The sequence below is a fragment of the Ambystoma mexicanum genome, chromosome 1p, assembly GCF_040938575.1.
Source record: "Ambystoma mexicanum isolate Mex_15411 chromosome 1p, UKY_AmexF1_1, whole genome shotgun sequence".
Taxonomy (NCBI): Eukaryota; Metazoa; Chordata; class Amphibia; order Caudata; family Ambystomatidae; genus Ambystoma; species Ambystoma mexicanum.
Genome location: NC_090921.1, coordinates 18,225,491 through 18,251,432, shown reverse-complemented (window position 1 = coordinate 18,251,432; position 25,942 = coordinate 18,225,491). Strand labels below are relative to the sequence as shown.

General features: G+C 51.1%; 1 protein-coding gene across 1 annotated transcript in view; it reads right to left on the bottom strand.

The window, feature by feature from the left end:
* The window catches only part of LOC138563989 (zinc finger protein 345-like), a 41,518-nt gene extending 19,817 nt beyond the window's left edge, over nt 1–21,701 (bottom strand). The window contains exon 1 of the mRNA XM_069642878.1: nt 21,620–21,701. The gene's annotated coding sequence lies outside the window, so the exon portion shown is untranslated. The remainder of the gene's footprint in view (nt 1–21,619) is intronic.
* Between the last annotated feature and the right edge of the window lie 4,241 nt (nt 21,702–25,942).

The following is a 25,942-nucleotide window of genomic DNA, read 5'->3' as shown; positions in this document are numbered from 1 at the left end:
TGTTGATTTCACCAGAGAGGATCAACGCGACCTATGTATGAATGCCATCCCCTGCATGAGACCACGAGCATCACCACTGCAGTGCTGTTGATTTCACCAGAGAGGATCAACGCAACCTATGTATGAATGCCATCCCTTGCATGAGACCACGAGCATCGCCACTGCAGTGCTGTAGAGTTCACCAGAGAGGATCAACCCAACCTATGTATGAATGCCATCCCTTACATGAGACCACAAGTATCACCACTGCAGTGCTGTAGATTTCACCAGAGAGCATCAACATGACCTATGTATGAACGCCATCCCTCCCTTGAGGCCACGAGCATCGCCAATGCAGTGCTGTAGATTTCACCAGAGAGGATCAACACGACCTATGTATGAATGCCATCCCTTGCATGAGATTAGGAGCATCACCACTGCAGTGCTGTTGATTTCACCAGGGAGGATCAACACGACCTACGTATGAATTCCATCCCTTTCGTTAGACCACAAGCAGCACCACCGCAGCGGTGTAGATTTTACCAGAGAGGATCAACACAACATATGTATGAATGCCATCCCTTGCATGAGACCACGAGCATCACCACTCCAGTGGTGTAGATTTCACCAGAGAGGATCAACGCAACCTATGTATGAATGCCATCCCTTGCATGAGACCACGAGCATCACCACTGCAGTGGTGTAGATTTCACCAGAGAGGATCAACGCGACCTATGTATGAATGCCATCCCTTGCATGAGACCACGAGCATCACTACTGCGGCGGTTTAGATTTCACCAGAGAGGATCAACGCGACCTATGTATGAATGCCATCCCTTGCATGAGACCACGAGCATCACCACTGCAGTGTTGTAGATTTCACCAGAGAGGATCAACGCGACCTATGTATGAATGCCATCCCTTGCATGAGACCACGAGCATCACTACTGCAGCGGTTTAGATTTCACCAGAGAGGATCAATGCGACCTATGTATCAATGCTATCCCTTGCATGAGGCCACGAGCAGCACCAATGCAGCGCTGTAGATTTCACCAGAGAGGATCAACACGACCTATGTATGAATGCCATCCCTTGCATGAGACCATGAGCATCACCACTGCAGTGCTGTAGATTTCACCAGAGAGGATCAACGCGACCTATGTATAAATGCTATCCCTTGCATGAGACCACGAGCATCACCACTGTAGTGCTGTAGATTTCAAAGAGAGGATCAACGCGACCTACGTATCAATGCTATCCCTTGCATGAGACCACGAGCATCACCACTGCAGTGCTGTACATTTCACCAGAGAGGATCAACGCGACCTATGTATCAATGCTATCCCTTGCATGAGATCACGAGCATAACCACTGCAGTGCTGTAGATTTCACCAGAGAGGATCAACGCGACCTATGTATGAATGCCATCCTTTGCATGAGACCACGAGCATTCCCACTGCAGTGCTGTAGATTTCACCAGAGAGGATCAACGCGACCTATGTATGAATGCCGTCCATTGTATGAGACCACGAGCATCACCACTGCAGTGCTGTAGATTTCACCAGAGAGGATCAACGTGTCATATGTATGAATGCCATCACTTGCATGAGCCATCACTCGCATGAGACCACAAGCATCACCACTGCAGTGCTGTAGATTTCACCAGAGAGGATCAATGCAACCTATGTATGAATGCCATCCCTTGCATGAGACCACTAGCATCACCACCGCAGTGCTGTAGATTTCACCAGGGAGGATCAACGTGACCTATGTATGAATGCCATCCCTTGCATGAGACCACGAGCATCACCACGGCAGCGCTGTAGATTTCACCAGAAAGCATCAACGTGACCTATGTGTGAATGCCATCCCTTGCATGAGACCACAAGTATCACCACTGCAGTTCTGTAGATTTCACCAGAGAGCATCAACATGACCTATGTATGAATCCCATCCCTTGCATGAGACCACGAGCATCACCGCTGCAATGCTGTACATTTCACCAGAGAGGTTCAACATAACCTATGCATGAATGCCATTCCTCCCATGAGACGACGAGCTGCACCACCGCAGTGCTGTAGATTTCACCAGAGAGGATCAAAGCAGCCTATGTATGAATGGAATCCCTTGCATGAGACCACGAGCATCACCACTGCAGCGCTGTAGATTTCACCAGAGAGGATCAACGCGACCTATGTATGAATGCCATCCCTTGCATGAGACCACAAGCATCACCACTGCAGCGCTGTAGATTTCACCAGAGAGGGTCAACGCGACCTATGTATGAATGCCATCCCTTGCATGAGACCAGAAGCATCACCACTGCAGCGCTGTAGATTTCACCAGAGAGGATCAACGCAACCTATGTATGAATGCCATCCCTTGCATGAGATTATGAGCATCACCACCGCAGCGTTGTAGATTTCACCAGAGAGAATCAACACCACCTATGTATGAATGCCATCGCTCCCATGGGGCTACGAGCAGCACCGCTGCAGTGCTGTAGATTTCACCAGAGAGGATCAACGCGACCTATGTATGAATGCTATCCCTTGAATGAGACCACGAGCAACACCACTGTAGTGGTGTAGATTTCACCAGTGAGGATCAACGCGACCTATATATGAATGCCATCCCTTGCATGAGACCACGAGTATCACCACCGCAGCGCTGTAGATTTCACCAGAGAGGATCAACGCGACCTATGTATGAATGCCATCCCTCCCATGGGACCACCCCATGGGACCACCAGCTGCACCACTGCAGCGCTGTAGATTTCACCAGAGAGAATCAACGTGACCTAATTATGAATGCCATAGCTCCCATGGGACTACCCCATGGGACCACCAGCTGCACAACTGCAGCGCTGTAGATTTCACCAGAGAGGATCAACATGTCATATGTATGAATGCCATCACTTGCATGAGCCATCACTTGCATGAGACCACGAGCATCACCACTGCAGTGCTGTTGATTTCACCAGAGAGGATCAACGCGACCTATGTATGAATGCCATCCCTTGCATGAGACCACGAGCATCACCACCGCAGCGCTGTAGATTTCACCAGAGAGGATCAAATCGACCTATGTATGAATGCCATCCCTTGCATGAGATTAGGAGCATCACCACTGCAGTGCGGTAGATTTCACCAGAGAGGATCAATGCGACCTATGTATGAATGCCATCCCTTTCGTTAGACCACAAGCAGCACCACCGCAGCGGTGTAGATTTTACCAGAGAGGATTAACACGACCTATGTATGAATGCCATCCCTTGCATGAGACCACGAGCATCACCACTGCAGTGGTGTAGATTTCACCATAGAGGATCAACGCGACCTATGTATGAATGCCATGCCTTGCATGAGGCCACGAGCATCACCACTGCAGTGGTGTAGATTTCACCATAGAGGATCAACGCGACCTATGTATGAATGCCATGCCTTGTATGAGACCACGAGCATCACCACTGCAGCGCTGTAGATTTCACCAGAGAGGATCAACGCAACCTATGTATGAATGCCATCCCTTGCATGAGACCACGAGCATCATTACTGCAGCGGTGTAGATTTCCCCAGAGAGGATCAACGCGACCTATGTATGAATGCCATCCATTGCATGAGACCACGAGTATCACCACTGCAGCGCTGTAGATTTCACCAGAGAGGATCAACGCGACCTATGTATGAATGCCATCCCTTGCATGAGACCACGAGCATTATTACTGCAGTGCTGTACATTTCACCAGAGAGGATCAACGCGACCTATGTATCAATACTATCCCTTGCATGAGACCACGAGCAACACCACTGTAGTGCTGTAGATTTCACCAGAGAGGATCAACGCAACCTACGTATCAATGCTATCCCTTGCATGAGACCACGAGCAACACCACTGTAGTGCTGTAGATTTCACCAGTGAGGATCAACGCGACCTATATATGAATGCCATCCCTTGCATGAGATTACGAGCATCACCACCGCAGCACTGTAGATTTCACCAGAGAGGATCCCTTGCATGAGATTACGAGCATCACCACTGCAGCGCTGTAGATTTCACCAGATAGGATCAATGCAACCTATGTATGAATGCCATCCCTCCCATGGGACCACCCCATGGGACCACCAGCTGCACCACTGTAGTGCTGTAGATTTCACCAGTGAGGATCAACGCGACCTATATATGAATGCCATCCCTTGCATGAGACCACGAGTATCACCACCGCAGAGCTGTAGATTTCACCAGAGAGGATCAACGCGACCTATGTATGAATGCCATCCCTTGCATGAGATTACGAGCATCACCACCGCAGCACTGTAGATTTCACCAGAGAGGATCCCTTGCATGAGATTACGAGCATCACCACTGCAGCGCTGTAGATTTCACCAGATAGGATCAATGCAACCTATGTATGAATGCCATCCCTCCCATGGGACTACCCCTTGGGACCACCAGCTGCACCACTGCAGCGCTGTAGATTTCACCAGAGAGGATCAACACAACCTATGTATGAATGCCATCCCTTGCATGAGACCACGAGCATCACCACTGCAGTGCTGTGATTTCACCAGAGAGGATCAATGCGAGCTATGTATGAATGCCATCCCTTGCATGAGGCCACAAGCAACACCAATGCAGCACTGTAGATTTCACCAGTGAGGATCAACGTGACCTATGTATGAATGCCATCCCTTGCATGAGCCCACGAGCATCACCACTGCAGTGCTGTAGACTTCACTAGAGAGGATCAACGCGACCTATGTATGAATGCCATCCCCTGCATGAGACCACGAGCATCACCACTGCAGTGCTGTGATTTCACCAGAGAGGATCAATGCGAGCTATGTATGAATGCCATCCCTTGCATGAGGCCACAAGCAACACCAATGCAGCACTGTAGATTTCACCAGTGAGGATCAACGTGACCTATGTATGAATGCCATCCCTTAAATGACCCCCGAGCATCACCACCGCAGCGGTGTAGAATTCACTGGTTCCACAGCTCTGTCTGTGTAGACAACCAACATACTAAAGGAAGGTGCTAAGGGTACCTGCAGGCTTCATATTTCAAGCAGCCCTTTCGCAGAACCGAAAGGGCTTAAGTCCCATAATCCTTAGCATGTAGATTATGGTAATGAGTGGGGTATTAGGACTGCCCACTCACACATCTCTCAACTCATAGATCTTTGTTGCTTATGAGCTATAAATTATCTGCGAGACAGAGACAGTTGAATTGACAGTGGGACGCGTCTACAAGAGGCCAATGGCAGAAGGGCATGATGAACATGGGAGGAGTCCAGGGAACTCGTCACTTCTCACCAAAGGGAGCAACCCGCTTTGAGACTAAGATGGGGAGCCTGCTATGTAACACCCTGTCTAGGGGACGGGGCAGGGCACCTGGGGAGACCCAAGGTTTCACACAAAGAATGTTCTCACCCACACATGAAAAAGGATGCATCCTAGATTGGATAGCTGACACTAACTGCATCACAGACATCCCCTCCAACAACCCTACGCCCTGGTCTGATCACAACACTATTGTCGTCACCACTACCATCACCACCAGAACTGCTAAACACCCCATACTAGCACCCACGGCACCGTCTCAAAGTATGAAAAACATTAACCGACACAACATGTTACCACACCTTTACTAGACATGGCACACTCTGATAAGGACCTTTCGATATTGGTCAGCAATTACAATAAAGTCATGTTTGCAGCCATAGAAAATGTAGCCCCTCAGAAAACTAAAAAAAGCTAAACCCAGAGCACATACCAATTCTTGGTTTACCCCCGAACTCCATGCCCAGGTGCATGACTAAAGGATCTGGCAAACAATCACAAGAAGGAAAAGATTAAAGCAAAGAGTGAGATCTACAACCTAAGAATTTCGAATGCCCAGTCCAACACCAGAGAATTATTTACAATTCTCTGAAAATTAGAATCACCAGCACCCACCCCTGACCACACCATCAAAAATGAACAATGGTGCTCCAATATTCAAAACGCCTTAGCAGATTACGTTTTGTCACTACAACAAAAAATAACTGAAAAAAATTTGAAAATCAATCTTAATCCCCTTTTCCCAATGACACTCCTTTCAACGGAACCCCTCAAGGATAATAAATTCATCTTAAATCCACTTTGCATCCCAGACACCATTAATATTATCAAAGGCCTAAAACCTTCCAGATGCAAGGGCGACATCTGCCCTGCAACCCTGATAAAAGATTGTGAAACTGAACTTGCAACTTTGCACCGTTCATGACATGCCTGATCAATAGTTAATTTGCCACTAACACAATCCCAGATGACCTAAAAACAGTCTGGTCTTACCATTACTTAAAAACCCTGCACTAGACCCTAAGATCCCTACTAACTTCTGCCCTATCACCACTGTACTGTTCTTATTAAAAATTCTAGACCGTGCAGCCTATCTGCAGATCCAAGAATTTCTGTAATGTAACAAGCTGTTGGGGCTAAAACAATCAGGTTTCAGACCAGGCCACAGACCCGAAACAGCTCTACTAGATTTCAAGCTGCAAATGGACCAATACAAAGACAAAGGCGACCTGTGTATCCTCCTTCTGCTAAACCTCTCTGCAGCTTTTCATTTGGTCAATCACAAGATTCTGTGCCAACACCTTGAAACTGTGCCCCACTTTTCTCCTGAAGCCTTTAAATGGATCCAATTGTTTCTTTCCAATCGGACCATGAGGGTCTTTTCTGACACCTCAGCAGCCCCCACCGCCCCCTGTCTCCGTGACCTGCGGCGTCCCTCAAGGATCCTGCGTGTCAGCCACACTATCTAATGCATTCACCAAGCTGTTATTCGGCAAGTTGAACAATATCGGTATCACGCAGACAAATTATGTGGATGAGACACAAATACTAATTCCAATTACTGGATGCGACGACACAGATTCCAAAAATCTAAACAAAATCTACCTTGCAATCCAGGCCTGGGTGGCTATCAACGAATTGTGTCTCAATGACGACAAGACTGAGTTGATTCTAAATCGGAAAGAAAACTAAACTAAGTAATCGCCCACAAGAATATAAAGCATTCAACATCGATGGCAACACTATTCTGGTCGCCAATGAAATAAAAACTCTTGGGGTCTACATCGACTCCTCCCTGACCTTAAACAGACAGGTCAACGCTATAGTTTCATCCCCTGCCTACACAGCCTACACAGCCAAACTGATAAGAGCCAGCAGACCATTCCTTTGCCCGGACAACTCCATCACCCTGGCCAGAGCCCTGATACTCTCCAGGAATGATTATTGCAACTCTCTATTTGCTGGAACCAGCAACAGAAATATCAAAAAACTACAAATTGTCCAAAACAACGCCATTAGAACAGCTCTGAATATCCCCTCAAATGAACACATCTCATCCACTAGGAGGAACTTCCACAGGCTCCCCGTCCATGAGAGGATCACATTTAAAATTCCCACGCTCACACACAAATGTATCTCTAGTAAGGCACCTGCCTATCTTAGTAACCTGATCAGCAAAACCCAATCTAATAGACCAACCCGGTCATCTTACACCAATCTACTCATCACCCCTAGAGTTAGAAGGCAGAAAGCGGGAGGTTTAAGGTTCCCAGTGATTGCACCCCAACTGTGGTACGCACTCCATACACAACTAAGAAATGACACATCTTTTTGGTCATACAGGAAAAACCTAAAAAAGCGTGAGCTGAGGGTGAGCAGTCGTCTGCAGTCAGCAGTCTTTCTACCCTGTTCTTTTTTCTACTGGAGCTTAAAAACACCCATTCCACCGCGGAGCGGTGAGCGGAGCGTGAGCTGAGGGTGAGCAGTCGTCTGCAGTCAGCAGTCTTTCTACCCTGTTCTTTTTTCTACTGGAGCTTAAAAACACCCATTCCACCGCAGAGCGGTGAGCGGAGCGTGAGCTGAGGGTGAGCAGTCGTCTGCAGTCAGCAGTCTTTCTACCCTGTTATTTTTTCTACTGGAGCTTAAAAACACCCATTCCACCACGGAGCGGTGAGCGGAGCGTGAGCTGAGGGTGAGCAGTCGTCTGCAGTCTGCTGCAGGCGCCATGGAGCCCCCCGGCACAAGCGTAATCCTTCCTGTACAGTCCGAAACATATTTCACTTCAGAGGCCTCTTTGCGAGTACTACGGAGTTCCTCAAAAACATCTGATGGTAAGAACGCCAAATTAATACCATGCACAAATAAATTAAAGGAGCCCAGGCCCTCTTCGATGGCAATTAACAACACCTCTTTGTGCACTCTGGTCACAGCGCCCACGGCGAACACGGCCGACTCCGCACCTCCTTCGAGTCGGCCTCTAAACCACACAAACCGAAAGGTCCAAAATTTCGTAGACCTCCCCGGCGCCACGATCCCAGTATCTAACGCCGTACTTCATTCATCAAACGATCCCCAAAACCCCACAAATCCTGTGAATGGTTCTACACCCACCCCAGCAAACGAAGTGCCCAACCTCGGGCGGACTAAAACAACACGGACCGGTGCCACGGTTGAACCTTCACCCTCTTCCTTCCCCGTGCCCTCCCCCGCACTAAGGACTTAAGGTCTGTTGTCATCCGCTGCAGCGTTTCAACAAACGGAGACCCGCCAGACCTCTTGCCCTATCGACACGGCGCCCCGCTCCAGTTCCTTCTGCGACCCATCCCCCGCCTGGCGGGCGTTGCCCCACCGTCTCGTAAATGAGACGAGGGACCCCCTGGCTTCGGCTGTCGGAGGACGGCAAGGCCAGGCTCCTGCACCGCCCGCCAGCGGCGAGGGCTTTGGGACCCGCTTCTCTAGGAGCAAGTCGATTTCGGCTGAGGCAGGGCCTTCAAATGAGCGCGGCAGCTCTTTGACACAGGAGCTCGCCAAGCCGCACCTGAACATCATTACGGCGTCAGCTCCCGGCGCTCAGTCAGACCAATCCTCCGCCCCAACCATGTGTGCTGCTCCGGAGGGTGCTACTAAGTTCCTTTCTACGGACGAAACCTCAGCTACGATCACAGCGACAATTGAAGTGGAGGCACTAGTCCATGCCCCACCCCTAGCGCAAAGTAACAGTGCCTCTCTCCGGACCACTTGGGCCCCCTCACCGGCCGACTGGGATTCCATACCTACACAGTTCAATGTGGAAACAGTCGACGCAGCGTTGTACGTCACCAGCAAATCCCCTTCTCTGAAACCGGGGGTTACTTCCATTATTCTCACCCCGGAAAGGCGGTCAGACAACCCCAACATCCTTCTAGAGACCGACTCTACGCCCGATCCTAAAACTCCCGATCCGAAAAAAGTTTGCAAACAAACTAATAAAAGAAACAAAAAGTCTAAAATAAGCGCGAACAAAAAAACAAGTAAAGAAACGAAAACAGGGAAGCGGACTCTACCCGCCCCCCTTTTGTCCAGTGCACTGAAAGACTTCATAAATAAACAATTCAAAAGGAAACTGGACCAGTCGAAAGAACTCTCTGATGCTGAAATTTTGGAGGCCATTCAGGACCTCCAACCCATGAACAAAGCAAGAAAATTAATGCCGGGGACTCCAACCCACGGCCAGTACAAATTACCATTTCAAAACCAACGAATGGATCAAAGTGACCCAACTAGTCCGCCCAGCTGCGAACCAACGCCGAAAAAGATTCCGACCAACTTAAACAACGAGGTCCCCCAACGTAAAGAAGCGAATGCTGTTCTAGATCCACACAAAGTGACCCTCGACCCTCAAAGGCAAACATCAAACGGCTCTAACGAAGTGCTCTCAGGCGTCCCCGTGAACAAAGACTCCGAACCAAAGGGAGCGACCACTGATCCAACGAGCCCGAATCCAAGGGGCACCCACCCCTCCTCAGCCATGGAATACAACATCATTGAAGTAAGCAAGTACCCTTCCCCTAAACCCCCGGGTCCTCAGGCTAACGAAACCTCTTCTTCCCCCATACAAGTGCACAAATTGGGAAACAATACACCGCCGACGTCCTGTGCAACTCGACCTCTGGCTGATCACTTTCTCATTCCAGACGAGGTCTCTCCTCAAACAGATGACCTCCAACAACCATCAGACACATTGCCTCACTCTACCCCACGATCCAGATCCCCGCCAAAAAATAGAAGATTGAGCGAAATCACAATTTCGGAAGCAAAGTCATCACCTTCGAAAAAACCTGACCTCCCAGTCATCATGTCTGCAATCACAATAGCTTTAGCCCCATTTGGAAAGCTTTACGAAGCCATCAACGACTCACTGAAGGACAGCAACGTTCTTACTGCAATGATGCATACCAAAATGATATTTATCGAAGGCTTCATAACAGCCCTTGAACAACGAAACAGAGAACAGAGCGCGATGTTGGACTCAAAGCTGAGGAGATTAGAAGAGCTCTCAAACCGTCCCAAAGCAACCTCGCCAGTAGCATTAGATAAAAAGTCCCAAACAGAAATTGTGGCACCTTCTCCACAACCAGCCCTGATTTTCAAAAGTCAAACGGAAAAGCATACACAATCAAACCGAGCAGCGCCCAAATATCAGAGACCAGAGGAAAACCAACAAAAGACAACACAGAGCATAAACAGTAAACCATTGCTAAAAATCTCTGCGACAAACGCAACGTTCTCCCCCGCGGCTCAAACAGTATCGGCCCTTGACCCGTTGATGGCAGGAAGAACAAAACAAAAAGAATCTTCAAAAGACATACCAACCACACCACAGCAAAAACCTAGCTCAAACAATTCAGTCATCTGTATTTCCTCCTCCCCAAAATCTGTCGACGAATTCTTGGCCCAGAGTTCATTGATGAACATAAGCCAACATCTGGACCAAACTGACGGTCCCTCACCGAGCCAAGCCACCAGAACTGAAAAGATCTCATTCACCACGTCAATCCCAATCGTCCACAAAATTAACAAGCCTCCTTTGGCCATTACGATCTCGAACCATTCAACAGCATCATCTCCTGAATCAAACCGTACCAACCTGAATCCGAGCATATTGAGACAGGGATTGGAAAACCACGTCACTTCGAGTAGGAAGACCTTTCCTCCAACTCGTCTGTTCAAAATCGAACAAAAAACGTCCGACGACCGGTACATGATTTTAAACCGTAACACGGTCTTGAGAACACTAAAAAAGGTGAAAACTCTTCAGCATTTACAATCAGCCGACTTCACACTAATCGAACCATACCACAGAAAGAATCAAGCGAAGGCTTACTTACACATCAAAAAATCTGCACTGGACAATCTACAACATGACATATTTGCCGAACTAGCCCTACTGGGCTTCAACCTCTACGAGATCCCCTCCTTGATCCCCAAAGATCCACTAAAAGATAGCTACAGAATGTCTCCGAAAAAAAATTATAGATTCAAGTCACGCACTGAAGATCTCTATCGATCAGCAAGAAGGGGAAGAAGCCCAATATCACCATCCAAAAAGCGCTCGTCAAATAACAGATCACCTTCAGATGGTCGCCTTACAACAACACGCCGAAGATTAACTTCAAGGAGAGAGGAGAGAGTGGAGCACAGTGAAGACCGTAGACAAAAACACAATTCTGAACGGCATCATGGTCACTCCGCAACTACAAGGCCGAGATACCACGCCAGCAAAGAGGCTCCTTCGATCGACAGAACCTCGAGAAATACCACAAAGCAGACCCGAAACGAGCCCGAAAAGTCAGCCAAGGTAAACAAATGGAACTGGTTCCGCAACGTCCTGACTCCAGGGGTGAAGAAATAGCAACCATTGGGCGACGCTGTAGAGACGTCACCCACATCCAAATCTTTGCAGCAACTATCGTCGAGAACAAACATAAGCATTGCCTCATGGAACACTAGAGGCCACGTCCACCTTACTAAGTCTGACAGTCAAGATCTGAGTCCGTACGACATCATTTGCCTTCAAGAAACGCGGCTATGCGAAAAACCGGCCCTTGACGGTTACCGCATTGAAATATCCCCAGCCTCTAAAGGACCATTGGGTCGCCCTTCGTCGGGACTACTAACAGCAACCCGCATTGGATCTGGTATAACCATCACAAAAGTCCTTGCCCGCAGTTATGAAATTCTGGCCATTTTGACTACTTGGAACACCGAAAATTCATCAATCAAACCTATAACCCAGGACTCGGTAGCAATTATTAACGTCTATTGGAACCCCCAAAAGACCTCTTCAGCGACCATGTGTGAAAAGGTGTCCAACACAATCGACGAAATCACTATCAAATATAAATCTTCGAACATTGTGATTTGCGGTGACCTTAATGCGAACTGCTCTACAGCCAACGTCACAACCAGACGTGATCTTACCAATTGTTCTGCATCAGATAGAGGTTCCGCTTGGAACGCCATTATGAAATCTAGAAACCTTCTTAACTCAGCCGTTAAATCAGACCCCGACACCCTGATACCAACCTGGGAACGTGGCTCGTCATCAGCCACCCTGGACTATATCTTCGTCTCTGATCCTGTGTATTCCAACCTAGTGTCATTCAACGTCATTAAAACAAAGCACAGTGATCACAATCTACTAAACCTGATTTTCAGAAATAAAGAGACCTTTGCGCAACTCTATGAAACTCAAATCGAGACCAATTCGCAACGAACCCGTCTTCGATTGATTGCTCCAGACATCCGCAAACTAACAGATCAATTTGCCAGCCTGACCTCAGAACCCGCATCTCACAACGGAGTGGCCAGATTAAGCTACATTCCCCTTCTGTTGGCCTTCAAAAAACCGGGGAAGATCTCTAAAATTCAAAATAAACAACACACCCATAAATACAATCCTACCCTTGTAGCTAAACGGAAATTCCTCAGAAAATTGAAAAGAGTGGCAGCATCATCAAACCTACCAAAAGATTGGGAAGCCCTCAACGTAGAAACGAGGAACTTCAGGCAATGGCTAAGAAATGAAAGAAGCGGCCTTTATCAACGGGATGCCGAAGACATGCTGAAGGCTCTCACCAACAAAAAATCTCGCGATTTTCGGTCACTCATCAACAAATCTAGCAAGTTTCCAAACTCGCACATGATAAATCCAATCCCAGAAGAAAAATGGGCATCCCACTTTATGAACCTATTTCATCCAACAGAAGGCTATGTTGAAGAAACAAAGCGTACAGAGCTCCCAACCTGGGTGGACCTGACTGACATTAGCGACATCAAGTCCATAATTTTAAAATTAAAGTCATCAAGAGCGCCCGGGCCCGATGGCCTAGCGAACCTCGATCTAAAACAACATCCGGATGAATGGTCAATCCTCATTAGCTCAATCTTCAAACTTTGTCAGGTTACAAGAACGATTCCGGACTCATGGACGACTGCTGTGGTCGTCCCGATCTTCAAGAAAGGAGCAAGAGAGGACCCCTTGAACTATCGGCCAATAGCCCTTCTCGACGTCATCGGGAAAGTGTTCGCTTCACTCCTCCTTCTACACTTCCAGAAATGGACCTCTACCTCGACGTGCTTCGATTTCCTGCAAACAGGATTTCAAAAAAATGCAGGTACGAGCATCAACATAATGTGTTTGAATATACTAAAGGAAAGAGTTTTAGCAGGAGCCCCTCAAATCTTCCTAGCTTTCGTCGACCTGTCCCAAGCGTTTGACAGAGTGGACAGGCCCAAGTTGTGGTCGAAACTGAGATCTTGGCATTGCCCGGATAACATCTTGGAACCCATAATCAGTCTCCACGCGAACACTAGCATAAAGGTTCGGCTAAACAATCAAGGTCTCACCTCGAAGCCTATACCAACATCTCGCGGAGTGAAGCAAGGTTGTCCGCTGGCCCCCGCCCTGTTTATATCCTTCCTCAGTGATTTTAAAGACAGCCAGGAACAGATACGGTCGTTTCCGCCCAAAATAGGCTCTACAAGGGTCCCCAGACTCCTGTACGCGGACGACCTGATCTTACTCGACCAAACTCAGGTCGGTCTGCAACGTCAACTAAATAATCTCACAACTTACATCATCAACAATAACCTCGAGATCAACAAATCCAAAACAAAAATAATGATCCTGCAAAAACCAGGGAGCAAAAAGACAGATCGTTTTTGCTGGCATCTAAGCGAGACAAAAATCGAAGTGGTTGACTCATTTAAATATCTAGGAGTCCAACTCGAAACTACAAAGAAGGCCCTGAATATGCAAGCAACCCTTTGGGCTAAGGCAAAGAACCTAGCCGCCCAACTAAAAGCAGTCGATCGAAAATATGGCAAATTCTCACTTCAGCCAGCAATCAATTTTTACAAAGCAAAAATTATCCCTTCTCTAACGTACGGCATGGAAGCCACACCAGCAATTCCTTCTCATCTTTGGCTTAGACTCGAAGGTCTAATTTGGAGAGCAGTCCTAGGACTTCCCAATTTGACACCAGTAGCGCCGATAAGACGAGAACTTGGCCTTATATCCCTCAAAGCAATGGTAGATCACAGTACGTTGCAGCTCTACAGGAAAGTCATCCACCCAGACAGCCTGGAAATCTACCACATGATAGCCGAAGAAATTGAAATAGGCAAAAACCACTTCATGAACAAGTGGGCTATGGAACAAAAACAAAAACTCCACTTAATTGCTTGTACGGAAGAGGATCTGAAGAACAACCCTACCAGGGTCAAAACCAAACTAGACTGTTGGGACTGGATCTCTACCATCGACAAAGCGACTTCATATAAACTTCTAGCCAACCTGCCAGCGAATACAAACAAGCTGAAAGAGCCAATGGCTTACTGCAAAAGATATCCCAGCAAATCACTCATGAGAATCTTTTTGAAAGCTCGTTTGAACGTGTTACCGACACAAGAAATTCTAGCCATTAGATCGAGATCTAAAGAAAAATTTTGCAGACTCTGCCAAAACTCTGAAGAGACTGAATCAATAAAGCATCTAGTAATGTGCTGCCCTGCCTTGCACCAACCCGGAATCGCCTACTTTAGCTCTCTGACAGCCACCTCTTTCGCAGGAAACGAAGATATTTGGTGGAATCGAATCATCAATGGCGAAAAGACCCGATGGCACACGGCAGCCGCCAAACTTCTAAAACTTGCAATCAAAAAGACAAGAATCATCACTGTCGCTGATCCACCAACGAGAGAAACTTGAATCCGTGGCTTATACTGCTGACAAACCTCTTCAAACTGCAAACGAGATTTGCTTCACCTGAAATCAGTCCTTGTAAAAATCTGTTTCTGGATTATATACAAGTAAATAAAAAAATAAAAAAAATAAAAAAAAAAAAAAGCTACTATTTAGGTCTGCCCTTACATCACAGTCACTGTACCAGTCGTAATGCCTTAGTTGACCACCCCACTGCCACTACGACAAACACCAAGTATACTTTACCAATGTAACTGTAGCTAATCTCTGAATCTATTTTCTTGGATGTGTAATGGACCTGTGTTTTACTATGTCAATGTATTTTTTATGGAAGCTTCTTAAGTGTTTGCGCCTAGTTGCCTTTGTGCGCTCTACAAATGTACAAATAATTGAAGGCTGTTTGGCATCTAGTGACTGGGTTGGAGGCAGTGGCAGATCCTGGGTGCAGAGTTGGGCAGTGTGCAGCTCAGGGTGGGGGTGTGGCAGTGAGGGGTGATGTGTGCAGAGGATGGGAGAAGCTGTGTGACTAGGCTATACGGCATCTGGTGACTGGGGTTGGAGCAGAGTCCAGATCCTGGGTGCAGAGTGGGGCAATGTCCAGGAGCGGGTGGAGTGTGGCAGTCAGGGGTGATGTGTGCAGAGGATAGCAGAAGCTGTGAGAGAAGGCTGTTTGGCATCTAGAGACTGAGTTGGGGGCAGTATCAGATCTTGGGTGCAGAGTGGGGCAGTGTGTAGCAGCAGGGTGGGGGAGTGGCAGTCAGGGGTGATGTGTGCAGAGGATGGGAGAAGCTGCGTGACTAGGCTATACGGCATCTGGTGACTGGGGTTGGAGCAGAGTCCAGATCCTAGGTGCAGAGTGGGGCAATGTCCAGGAGCAGGGTGGAGTGTAGCAGTCAGGGGTGATGTGTGCAGAGGATAGGAGTATCTGTGTGAGTAGTCTGGCATCTGGTGAATGGGGTAGGTGCAGAATGGTGCAGTGTGCAGGCCCTAGCTGCATGTGTGGCAGTCAGGGGTGATGTGTGCAGAGGATAGGGGGAGCTGAGTGAGTAGGCTGTGTGGCCTCTGGTGACTGGGATGAAGGCATGGTTTGGGAGCAGAGCCTGGGCGAAGGTGTGGGGGAGACAGCAGGAGTGGGTGCAGAGTAGGGCAGTGTGCAGCAGCATGGAGGTGTGGCAGTCAGGGGTGATGTGTACAGAGGATGGAAGAAGCTGAGTGAGTAGGCTTTGTGGCATTTGGTGATTGGGTGAGGGCATGGGTTGGGATCAGAGTCTGGGAGCAGGTGTGGGGAATGGGCAGGTGTGGGTGCAGAGTGGGGCAGCGTGCAGCAGCAGGGTGGAGGTGTGGCAGTCAGGGGTGATGTGTGCAGAGGATGGAAGAAGCTGAGTGAGTAGGCTTTGTGGCATTTGGTGATTGGGTGAGGGCATGGGTGGGGATCAGAGCCTGGGTGCAGGTTCGGGGGAGAGGGCAGGAGTGGGTGCAGAGGGGGCAGTGTGCAGCAGCGTGGAGGTGTGGCAGTCAGGGGTGATGTGTGCAGAGGATGGGAGAAGCTGAGTGAGTAGGCTTTGTGGCATCTGGTGACTAGGATGAGGGCATGGGTTGGGATCAGAGTCTGGGTGCAGGTGTGGGTGCGGGTGCACAGTGGGGCATTGTGCATCAGCAGGGGGGAGATGTGGCAGTCAGGGATGATGTGTGCAGAGCATAGGAGTAGCTGTGCGAGTAGTCTGGGTGGCATCTGGTGACTGGGGTAGGTGCAGAGTGGTGCATTGTGCAGGCCCTAGCTGCATGTGTGGCAGTCAGAGATGATGTGTGAAGAGGATGGGAGGAGCTGAGTGAGCAGGCTGTGTGGCCTCTGGTGACTAGGATGAAGGCATGGGTTGGGAGCCAGCCTGGGTGAAGGTGTGGGGGAGAGGGCAGGAATGGGTGCAGAGTGGGGCAGTGTGCAGCAGCGTGGAGGTGTGGCAGTCAGGGGTGATGTGTGCAGAGGATAGGAGAAGCTGAGTGAGTAGGCTTTGTGGCATCTGGTGACTGGGGTGAGGGCATGGGTTCAGATCAGAGACTGGGTGCAGGTGTGGGGTGTGGGCAGGTGTGGTGCACAGTGGGGCACTGTGCATCAGCAGGGTGGAGATCTGGCAGTCAGGGGTGATGTGTGCAGAGGATGGGACAAGCTGAGTGAGTAGGCTGTGTGGCATCTGATGACTGGGGTGAGGGCATTGGTTGGGATGAGAGTCTGGGTGCAGGTGTGGGGAGGGGGCAGGTGTGGGTGCAGAGTGGGGCAGTGTGCAGCAGCAGGGTGGAGATGTGGCAGTCAGGGGTGATGTGTGCAGAGGATGGGAGAAGCTGAGTGAGTAGGCTTTGTGGCATCTGGTGACTGGGGTGGGGGCCTGGTTGGGATCAGAATCTGGGCGCAGGTGTGAGGAGGGGACAGGTGTGGATGCACAGTGGGGCAGTGTGCGGCAGCAGGGATTGAGGTGTGGCAGTCAGGGGTGATGTGTGCAGAGGATGGGAGGAGCTGGGTGAGTAGGCAGTGTGGCTTCTGGTGACTGGGATGAAGGCATGGGTTGGGAGCAGAGCCTAGGTGAAGGTGTGGGGGAGAGGGCAGGAGTGGGTGCAGAGTGGGGCGGTGTGCAGCAGCATGGAGGTGTGGGAGTCAAGGCTGATGTGTGCAGAGGATGGGAGAAGCTGCGTGACTAGGCTATACAGCATCTGGTGACTGGGGTTGGAGCAGAGTCCAGATCCTAGGTGCAGAGTGGGGCAATGTCCAGGAGCATGGTGGAGTGTAGCAGTCAGGGGTGATGTGTGCAGAGGATAGGAGTATCTGTGTGAGTAGTCTGGCATCTGGTGAATGGGGTAGGTGCAGAATGGTGCAGTGTGCAGGCCCTAGCTGCATGTGTGGCAGTCAGGGGTGATGTGTGCAGAGGATAGGGGGAGCTGAGTGAGTAGGCTGTGTGGCCTCTGGTGACTGGGATGAAGGCATGGTTTGGGAGCAGAGCCTGGGCGAAGGTGTGGGGGGGAGAGCAGGAGTGGGTGCAAAGTAGGGCAGTGTGCAGCAGCATGGAGGTGTGGCAGTCAGGGGTGATGTGTACAGAGGATGGAAGAAGCTGAGTGAGTAGGCTTTGTGGCATTTGGTGATTGGGTGAGGGCATGGGTTGGGATCAGAGTCTGGGTGCAGGTGTGGGGAATGTGCAGGTGTGGGTGCAGAGTGGGGCAGCGTGCAGCAGCAGGGTGGAGGTGTGGCAGTCAGGGGTGATGTGTGCAGAGGATGGAAGAAGCTGAGTGAGTAGGCTTTGTGGCATTTGGTGATTGGGTGAGGGCATGGGTGGGGATCAGAGCCTGGGTGCAGGTTCGGGGGAGAGGGCAGGAGTGGGTGCAGAGGGGGCAGTGTGCAGCAGCGTGGAGGTGTGGCAGTCAGGGGTGATGTGTGCAGAGGATGGGAGAAGCTGAGTGAGTAGGCTTTGTGGCATCTGGTGACTAGGATGAGGGCATGGGTTGGGATCAGAGTCTGGGTGCAGGTGTGGGTGCGGGTGCACAGTGGGGCATTGTGCATCAGCAGGGGGGAGATCTGGCAGTCAGGGGTGATGTGTGAAGAGGATGGGAGGAGCTGAGTGAGCAGGCTGTGTGGCCTCTGGTGACTGGGATGAAGGCATGGGTTGGGAGCCAGCCTGGGTGAAGGTGTGGGGGAGAGGGCAGCAGTGGGTGCAGAGTGGGGCAGTGTGCAGCAGCGTGGAGGTGTGGCAGTCAGGGGTGATGTGTGCAGAGGATAGGAGAAGCTGAGTGAGTAGGCTTTGTGGCATCTGGTGACTGGGGTGAGGGCATGGGTTCAGATCAGAGACTGGGTGCAGGTGTGGGGTGTGGGCAGGTGTGGTGCACAGTGGGGCACTGTGCATCAGCAGGGTGGAGATCTGGCAGTCAGGGGTGATGTGTGCAGAGGATGGGAGAAGCTGAGTGAGTAGGCTGTGTGGCATCTGATGACTGGGGTGAGGGCATTGGTTGGGATGAGAGTCTGGGTGCAGGTGTGGGGAGGGGGCAGGTGTGGGTGCAGAGTGGGGCAGTGTGCAGCAGCAGGGTGGAGATGTGGCAGTCAGGGGTGATGTGTGCAGAGGATGGGAGAAGCTGAGTGAGTAGGCTTTGTGGCATCTGGTGACTGGGGTGGGGGCCTGGTTGGGATCAGAATCTGGGCGCAGGTGTGAGGAGGGGGCAGGTGTGGGTGCACAGTGGGGCAGTGTGCGGCAGCAGGGATTGAGGTGTGGCAGTCAGGGGTGATGTGTGCAGAGGATGGGAGGAGCTGGGTGAGTAGGCCGTGTGGCCTCTGGTGACTGGGATGAAGGCATGGGTTGGGAGTAGAGCCTGGGTGAAGGTGTGGGGGAGAGAGCAGGAGTGGGTGCAGAGTGGGGCGGTGTGCAGCAGCATGGAGGTGTGGCAGTCAAGGCTGATGTATGCAGAGGATGGGAGAAGCTGAGTGAGTACGCTTTGTGGCATCTGGTGACTGGGGTGAGGGCATGGGCTGGGATCAGAGTCTGGGTGCAGGTGTGGGGAGTGGGCAGGCGTGGGTGCACAGTGCGGCAGTGTGCAGCAGCAGGGTGGAGATGTGGCAGTCAGGGGTGATGTGTGCAGAGGATAGGAGAAGATGAGTGAGTAGTCTGTGTGGCATCTGGTGACTGGGTGAGTAGTCTGTGTGGCATCTGGTGACTGGGTGAGGTCATGGGGTGGGATCAGAGTCTGGGTGCAGGTGTGGGGATGGGGCATGCGCGGGTGCAGAGTGGGACACTGTGCAGCAGCCGGGTGGAGGAGTGGCAGTCAGGGGTGATGTGTGCAGAGGATGGGAAAAGCTGAGTGAGTAGGCTTTGTGGCATCTGGTGACTGGGGTGAGGGCATGGGTTGGGATCAGAGTCTGGGTGCAGGTGTGGGGATGGGGCATGCGTGGGTGCAGAGTGGGGCACTGTGCAGCAGCCGGGTGGAGGAGTGGCAGTCAGGGGTGATGTGTGCAGAGGATGGGAGAAGCTGAGTGAGTAGGCTTTGTGGCATCTGGTGACTGGGGTGAGGGCATGGGTTGGGATCACAGTCTGGGTGCAGGTGTGGGTGCACGGTGCAGCAGTGTGCAGCAGCAGGGTGGAGATGTGGCAGTCAGGGGTGATGTGTGCAGAGGATGGGAGAAGTTGAGTAAGTAGGCTTTGTGGCATCTGGTGACTGGGGTGAGGGTATGGGTTGGGATCAGAGTCTGGGTGGAGGTGTGCGGAGGGGGCAGGTGTCGGTGCACAGTGGGGCAGTGTGCAGCAGCAGGGTGGAGCTGTGGTAGTCAGGGGTGATGTGTGCAGAAGATGGGAGAAGCTGATTGAGTAGGCTGTGTGGCATCTGGTGACTAGGGTGAGGGCATGGGTTGGGATGAGAGTGTGGGTGCAGGTGTGGGGAGGGAGCAGGTGTGGGTGCACAGTGCGGCAGTGTGCAGCAGCAGGGTGGAGGTGTGGCAGGCACGGGTGATGTGTGTAGAGGATGGGAGAAGCTAAGTCAGTAGGCTGTGTGGCATCTGGTGACTGGGGTGAGGGCATGGGTTGGGATCAGAGTCTGGGTGCAGGTGTGGGGAGGGGGCAGGTGGTGCACAGTGGGGCAGTGTGCAGCAGCAGGGTGGAGATGTGACAGTCAGGGGTGATGTGTGTAGAGGATGGGAGAAGCTGAGTGAGTAGGCTGTGTGGCATCTGGTGACTGGGGTGAGGGCATGGGTTGGGATCAGAGTCTGGGAGCAGGTGTGGGGAGGGGGAAGGTGTGTGTGCAGAGTGGGCAGTGTGCAGCACCAGGGTGGAGGTGTGGCAGTCAGGGGTGATGTGTGCAGAGGATGGGAGAAGCTGAGTGAGTAGGCTGTGTGGCATCTGGTGACTGGGGTGAGGGCATGGGTTGGGATCAGAGTCTGGGAGCAGGTGTGGGGATGGGGCAGGTGTGGGTGCAGAGTGGGCAGTGTGCAGCACCAGGGTGGAGGTGTGGCAGTCAGGGGTGATGTGTGTAGAGGATGGTAGAAGCTGAGTGAGTAGGCTCTGTGGCATCTGGTGCCTGGGGTGAGGGCATGGGTTGGGATCAGAGTCTGGGTGCAGGTGTGGGGATGGGGCAGGTGTGGGTGCACAGTGGGGCAGGATGCAGCAGCAGGGATGGAGGTGTGGCAGTCAGGGGTGATGTGTGCAGAGGATGGGAGAAGCTGAGTGAGTAGGCTCTGTGGCATCTGGTGCCTGGGTGAGGGCATGGGTTGGGATCAGAGTCTGGGTGCAGGTGTGGGGATGGGGCAGGTGTGGGTGCACAGTGGGGCAGGGTGCAGCAGCAGGGATGGAGGTGTGGCAGTCAGGGGTGATGTGTGCAGAGGATGGGAGAAGCTGAGTGAGTAGGCTCTGTGGCATCTGGTGACTGGGGTGAGGGCATGGGTTGGGATCAGAGTCTGGGTGCAGGTGTGGGGAGGGGGCAGGTGGTGCACAGTGGGGCAGTGTGCAGCAGCAGGGTGGAGGTGTGGCAATCAGGGGTGATGGCAGGGTGAGTGCGCTAGGTGGGGTGTGTTGTGGGGGCCCCACTCACCTGGACACCGCTCCAGATACACAGTATCCCGAGCATCGCTGCATCCCCCTCCCCAGCGCCCCCTGCAAGCCCCAGAAGGCAGCTCTGCTGACAAAGCAAGCCCAACGCGCCCTGGAAGAAAGACCAAAACAAGCTCGACCAATACAATGACGCGGACGGGCTACACATCGACCCCTGAATACATGCACAAGTATGGGCGTAATTGGGGGGACGGTGGGTTTTGCCCAACTTTCGTGTGAAGCCTTATTGTCCCACCCATCTTTTAGGCCACCTTGTGACCGTCGCCAGCTGCTGAGTTGTCCACACTCGGAGCCAGAAGCAGAAAACAAAACTCAGCTATGCACAAGGCCAGCAGATTCTGCTGAGCAGAACTGGGGCGTCCCTGGAAATCCGGCATTACTGGTCGCGCCCCAGTAGTGGGGGCTACTAGCCAGGGCCGGCTGGAGGGGCTGGGGGATGAACCATGACCACCAGGTACACCTGAGAGCTGTTATCTCAGCTACAGCTGCACAACCTGATGAGCTACTCCCCTATCATTTGAAAGAGGCAAAACAAATATGTGAAGGGATTACAACAGGGAGAGCAGAGCGTGGGGCTGCCACTAAAGCAGGAGGGTGCAGATTCCTGAGATGTATGCCCCGCCCACAGTCACACAAACCTCCGCCCATTTACACATGGCTCCGCCCACATGTCAAAAAGGTCAACTCTGTTGTAAAGTGATGTGACGTCAGAAATGTGCAGTCCAAATTGAAATATGCATATTTCATTAAATTTCCTTTTCTCAAACACCCAAATTGCATTCGCCTTCCATAAAATCAACACGTTAAAATGTGCACATGGAAACTCCAAGAACCAACAGAGGTTTTCCCAGAATTTTGCAGTGAGGAAATGGACATTTCACCTTAGTTGTTGTCATCAGGTTATGTAGTGCAGTGGTGAGTTGTCCAGCCTGCAAACTTGATGGCTGTGGTTCAATGGGGCTGAGTCCACCCTAACCTGGGCAAAAGAACGGAAGCAAAAGAAACTAGTCTGCAAAAAAGAATGAAAGGTGAAGGAAAGTAAACGCGCGTTATTTTGCTTCACCTGCATTCTTGTTGCCAATGTGCCGGAAGTGTTACAGTCATTGCTGCAGAGACAAAGCCATACTCGGCCAGGGACTCCGAGGCGGCACAGTCCTCCAAGCATAACAAAACAAAAAAAGGACTCAGTGAAAGCTGTTCCCCCACCAAAATTCCTGAGATTCCAGGGTTTTACCCGGAGACCCGGAGAAATGGTTAAAATTCCTGAGACTCCAGGAAAAATCCAGAGGTTCGGCAGGTATGGAAGGGTGATGCTGGTGGTGGGGGGCCGAGATGGGAAGGCCCAGTACATGCTGTGGTGCTATGGCGCATCCTGAAATAACACCCCCACAGCGGAATCATGGTGGCCACTGACTGTCCAGCAGCCTGACTTCTTCTCTCTGACAGAGATATTCTGCCAGTCTGCTTCCTTATTACTCCAGTGTAGCTGGTTGAGGTTTTAAGTTCCATTTAGGAATATTCCCTGCTCTGCATTAGATCTCTACATAGTGGGGAGGCAGTATGATATGATATGATATGGCATTCATAACACACCTATACACAAGTGTTTCAAGGCGCGATGCGGCAATGGAGGGAGAACAGAGGGAAGACAGAGACAACGATCCTACTAGGCCAAGTGTCATTCAGATCCTGCAAGTGCAGGGGAACAGGAAGGAGGAAAGTGCAGGGGGAAGAGGAAAAGGTCGGAGTGGGAGGGGGGTGTTGACAATGCAGTACATGGGATAATAGAATAAATACCAATATGTAAAGTACGGCCAGCTGGTGGCAAGTGCAAGGGTAAGTGCAGACATCAGGTGTCAAGTGCTGGTGGGGGACTGTAGGGCTACAGAAACAGTCCTCAAGTGCGGGGTTTGCCAGGGAGGCAGTGCAGGTGTGTAACTGGCGGGGAGAGAACCTGGGCCCGAGATCAGAGGGTGGCCACGTAACCAGTATGGTTTCAGCCAAGAATTCAACAGGGGAGAGGAGGAGAAAAAGCAGAAGCAAAGAGGAAGGTTTTGAGGTGTTTCCGGAGCCAGAGGTTGTTCTCCTCAAGTTTCAAGGAGGCAGGGACGCTGTTCCAGAGGGAGGTCCCAGCCGAAGAAAGAGATTTACCACCAACTTGTTGCTTGAAGAAATGACTGATCCTGAGGGAGTTGGAGGCGGATGAGCGAAGAGCTCGAGAAGGAAGATATTTAGGAAGAGAGTTAAAGGTATTGAGGCCCCAGAAGGCCTTGTGGACAATGCAGAGGGTTTTCAACTTAATCCTTGCAGCCACTGGGTGCCAGTGCAGCGATTTCAGTCCTGGAGAGATATGATCCCTGGGCTTCAAGCCGAAGGCAAGTCTTGCAGTCCTGTTCTGGATGAGTTGCAGAGGGCAGATCGTAGAGGCAGGCAGATTAGAAAGAGGCTGTTGCAATAGTCCAGCCTAGAGAGAACCAGAGCTCTGGAGACAGTGAACTTCTGGGGGAAGGAGAGGAAGGGAAGAATACCTCTGAAGAGGTGCAGATGGTAGTGTGACTTCTTAGACACGTCAGAGATCTGAGGAGAGAAGGAGAGTGTGGAGTCGAAGATGTCCCCAAGGTTTTTAGCCTCGCAGGTGGGAACAGGAAGAGGGCCAATAGAGGCCAGCCAGAGAGTGACAGGAAAGAAGGGAGTGGGTGTGCCGATGAGGCAAATCTTAGTCTTACTGGCATTGAGGTAGCGATCATTGGCGGCACACTACTCCTGGATAGCAGACAGGCAGTCAGAGATGAGAGACGGAGAAGAGGTGGACGAAGGTAGCCTGAAAATGAACTGAGTGTCAACCGCATAGCACTGAAAGTTGGAGCAGAGTGCTGCAATGCGGTGGGCAAGAAGTGCTAGGTATTGGTTGAACAGCCAGGGATAGATGTTAGACCCCTGGAGGACATCACAGGTAGAGATAGAGATAGAGTTAGAGGAGAAGAAGGACCCAATTTGGACCTGGGAGGGTCGGTCAGAGAGGAAAGAAGTCAGCCAAGCCAGGGCCTAACCAGTGATACCCAGGTTATCACAGAGGCGGTTGAGCAGGATGGCATGGTTGACCGTGTCAAAGGCAGAAGAGAGATCAAGTAAGATGAGGACACAGGGGGTGTTGGTATCAAGGTTAGAGAGCAGGTGTGCACAGATGTTCAGGAGAGCAGTTTCCGTGCTTGGCAGCTCTGAAGCCAGACTGATGGTCATGAAGACAACCAACAGATTCAGTGTGGAGATTAAGCTGGGAGATGGCCAGCTTTTCCAGGAGTTTGCCCAGGAAGGGAGTGATGGAGATCAGATGATAGTTAGCCAGGCAAGACGGGTCGGCAGAGGGTTTCTTAAGAAGAGGGTGCACAAGGAAGTGCTTCAAGGGGAAGAGAAGACTCCAGTTGCGAAGGAGTGATTGCAGAAGTCGGACAGAGCATGAGCCAGGGTGTCAATGTGGTCCTTGATGGTTTTGGAGGAGCAGGGATGAACCTGTTTTGATGAGACTTTCATAGATCGGACTTGTCTAGAAACCTTGTCAGGGGAGAACAGGGGAAAGGCAGAGGAGAGGTTGCCAAAGAAGGACCAGAGGAAGAGCAGGGAGTAGAGGGGGGAGGGGGAGAGGAAGAGAGAGGGGGCAGGATGTCCGGAATTGTAGAGATGAAATGAGAATCCAGAGCCATGCAGAGGGCCTGGGAGGGGACAGGAGAGGTAGAGACTGCAGAAGGATTTAACAGTTCCATGCAGATTTTAAAGAGTTTGGCCGAGTTGCTAGATGCTGCAGAGATGTGGGCTTGGATGTGAGCTCTCTTCTTAGTGCGGACAGAAAGCAGGTATTGCCTTTTGGGCAGGCGGCAGGCCAGTTTGTCGGAGGATGTACCAGAAGCACGCCATTTCCTCTCAGCCTCCCTGCACTTGCATTTGAAGGTGACGAGATCTGAGTCATACCAGGAACTACACTTGGCTTTGGGCTTCAAGTGGATCCTCATGACAGGGGCAAGAACATTGAGAGTATCGGAAATAGCAGAGTGGAGCATGGAAAGGGCTGTGTCAGGGTGTGAGCCAGCCAAAGGGGGAGGGAGGGGTGAGAAAGTGGCAGCAAAAGACTCAACTGACACACGCTTCATGGGTCGGATAACCAAGAAGGTAGGTGGCAGTGCTGGAGTTGGCTTAGCCTGGGGGCAGGAGAGGGAGAGCTGGGAGCAAAGGAGAAAGTGATCGCTCTAGGAGAGAGAATTGGTGAGAGGGATAGAAAGGGGAAGGTCTGAGAAGATCAGAACATCTA